The following is a 3592-nucleotide window of genomic DNA, read 5'->3' on the forward strand; positions in this document are numbered from 1 at the left end:
ACAGGCTACCAGAGAAGTTGAAATAAATTTATTACTTCTCTCGGAAGTACATGACATCCCTTGAGAAGCTACATGTTGAAGTCGAAGTGAAGGTGGGGAAGGCTATAGGGCCTGGGGCACATGCCTCGATTTTAGGATCTGTGGGTGGAATGCTTTGGGCTTTCTGACTCAGACCAGAGTGGTCAATTCAAACAAAAAAAAAAGCTGGGTTCTCGTAATCTTTTCAGAGGTTTTATCTAAAGGGCATTCAAGGAGACAGACATGAGAGGTAGGGGAGAGGTTGGGGAAACTCATATCAAGAACTCACATTTGTTTGTGACTCTGCAGGGTCTTAAACTGATATTAGTCCCCCTCATGCGAGTACATGCCCTGGATAACAGCCCACAGCAGATATATTACATAAGAAGAAAGATGGGAAAACCCAAGAGATTTCTTCTTGGAAATTATACAAAGTAGAAGGTGGTGAAGTGCTATATGTGAAACACTAAAAGAAAAAGAAAATCCTGTCAACCTCGCCTTCTAAACTCATTGAAAATATCTTTCAAAAAGGAAGACAATATACTTCGCCATATATACAAAGCTGAAAGAATTTAATGCCTGCAAAATTGTGCTGTAAGAAATACTAAAATAAATCCTCCAAGGAGAAGGAGACTGATAACAAGGTGAAAACCTAAAACTACACAAAGGAATGAAGAGCACTGGAAATGGTGAAAATGTGGTTAAATATAAAATATTCTTTTCTTCCTATTTAAGATGTTAAAAAAATATATAATTGGCTGGCCAGTCTCAAGAGACTGCTTATTATATGTGTCTATTTATCTGAAATGGCCAGAAGAGGTATGTCTGTAGAGACAGAAAGTAGATCAGTGGTTGTCAGGCACTGGCAGGGGGAGGGTGGGGTATAGGGAGAAAATGGAGAGTGACTGCTAATGGGTATGGGGTTTCTTTTTAGGGTGATGAAAATGTTCTAAAGTTGACAGTTATAAATAAAAATTGCACAACTCTGTAAATATACTAAAGGCCACATATATTGTGTTGCTGCCTGATATTTACTGTACTAACTGGGCTGTAGTATGTAAGGACTCTAAAGTATGGCCAAGAGGAAGAGTAAAATTTATATAGTGTTAACTTCTTACACAAAGAAATGGAAAATTCTGTTATATGTCAGACAACACTCCTAAATGAATGTCATATTTACCTCATGTCCTGATATATACATATCTTAATATTACACTTAATATTTACATCAAATGCAAACATTTGTCTAATATTTGCTGATGATAAATTGTACAGAAGAGCAGTCCTGCAAATTGTAGCCAAGGTCAAGGTTCTTTTGCTCCCTGATTGTTCGCTTCTGTGTAGTGCAGCATTCTTGCCATTAGGTGGCAGTCGAAATCAAAGCAATGATTAAACTGTCCTACCTTAACGTGTACTAATGATTTATAATTTATATTATTCAGTGGACATGTTTCTGAAAAGTCTCGTGAAAATTGAAAGACCCTGTAAATAATCCAACATTTTTTGAAACCAGAGTTATTTGACAAGGCAAATCAGCACCCATAAAAGTTCTTTTTTTTAAAGAAATAAGGTATCATATACACAAAATGCACAAAGTACTGCCAATTGGAAGTATCACTATAAAGTGAAAACACTTGTATAAGCATCACCCAGATAAAGTGAAAGAACACTGCCAGCATCTCAGAAGACCCTCTTGAGTTCCCTCCCAATCATTACCCTCTTCTCCCCAGAGTTAAACATGTAGCAATCTTTCATTGTGGAGTTTAATATGCATGTCTCTGGTGTCTAGTAAGGTTAAACACTTTTTAATATATTTATAGACTATTTGAATATTTTCTTAAGTGAAGTGCTGATTCAGGTATTTTGCCATTTTTCTATTGTGTCGTCTATTTTATTGTTTTATAGTTCCTTACATAGTCTAGATATGAGTCTTTTGCTGGGCATATATATTGCTAATATATTTCTTCATTCTAGGCTTTTCATTGTCTTAGAAGAACTTTTTGATAAATTTGAATGTACTCTAATTTATAATTTTTTTCCTTTATGGTTAGTGCTTTTTGTATCCTATTTTAAAAATTTCCGCCTATATTGTCATGAAGATGATCTTATATGGTATGTCCTAGAAGTTACATTGTATTAATTTTCACAGATCAAAAGTCTACCTGGAGTTGGATTTTGTGTGTATCATATGAAGTAAAGGTCAGATTTTTTTTTTTCCATGTGGGTATTTACCTGATGCAGCACCATTTGTGAAAGAGGCTGTAGCTTTTCTACTCTGCAGTGCTAACTTGATGTTCAGATTTTTTAAAGCTGTATCAAATTTGTGTAATATAATGTTCATATTTTACAAAGTTCATCATTTGGTAGAGCTTTCTGGGGAAAAATGTCATTAAAATCCTTTAATATGTAGACAGTTGTATAACTTTGACAAAATCTGAGCACATTCGACAATAATAGGGTATAGTTTCATCATTATCCAGAATATATTCCTTTTTCTGGGGAGTTTAAAACTCTCCTTTCTTGGGGGAATTTAAAGTAAAGGATAAACAATTTTCTTGAAGTGAAGCAGATTATATAGACTTAGAGATGAACCTGTTGACACTTTAAAATCAATTAATCACCCTCAAAGCTTGCATTAAACTTTCTTGTTAACTGATCTGATACAAACGTTTGTAGATTTTAGTTACCATGAAGTTGGGGAAGTATGAACAGATTCAACCATTAGAAAACAAACATAATAATGTAAATAATATATATTAAAAATAATATAAAATCAAATGTTTTCACTCCTACCTCTTCATAGTAGGCTTGGTAAAGAATGAAGAAAACAAACTATGAATTCTGTTCCCAGATGTTTAAAAAACAAGATTGTGTGGTTTTAAACAAGAGGTATTATATCCTAAAATTATTTCTGTACTTTATATCTTTTATTCTTTAATGTAGATTAACTCATTTTCTATTTCTTGAAATTTATGATTATAAATTTTCATAGATGGCCTTATCTGGCTGTCTTTCCAATTAAGCCTTGCCAAATTATCTCTTGTACTTAAATACATTTAAATATATATCTGCAAATATACTTCCTTAGAAAAGCAGCAATGGAAAAAAGATAACATGTTTAGATTAGAAATACGGGAGTCATAGTTGAATTGACTTTCTCTACACTTAAAAATAATCAACCTTAAGCTTGCTTTGTTTTTTTTTTTGTTTTCTTCATGGTTAATAAGCACTTAACTCACCTCTGCTGATCTTTTGCCAGGAATGTGGAAGTCATTGTTGCTTTCATGGTCTTTCTGAATTCTTTTAATTAATTTTTAAACACTTTCTTTTCATCTGGATTTCTGAACAAGTTTTAAAATGGTAAGAAACTGATGTCATTTTCACATGCCATTTAAAAAAACTTTCAAGTTTGAGGGAATTTATTCATTTTTAAAAAATCTACGTTTGTAGATTTTTCTGTGAATTTCACAAATTTCTGTGAATTTCACAAATCTAAAATAATTAGCTCTTACCAATTCTTTTCCTGTACAGAAAAGTGCAATTAGGAACATTATTTCATAAGTAACTTTCACTT

This window comes from Moschus berezovskii, chromosome 4 (genome assembly GCF_049115385.1).
Source record: "Moschus berezovskii isolate FMDL1 chromosome 4, NW_MosBer_1.0, whole genome shotgun sequence".
Taxonomy (NCBI): Eukaryota; Metazoa; Chordata; class Mammalia; order Artiodactyla; family Moschidae; genus Moschus; species Moschus berezovskii.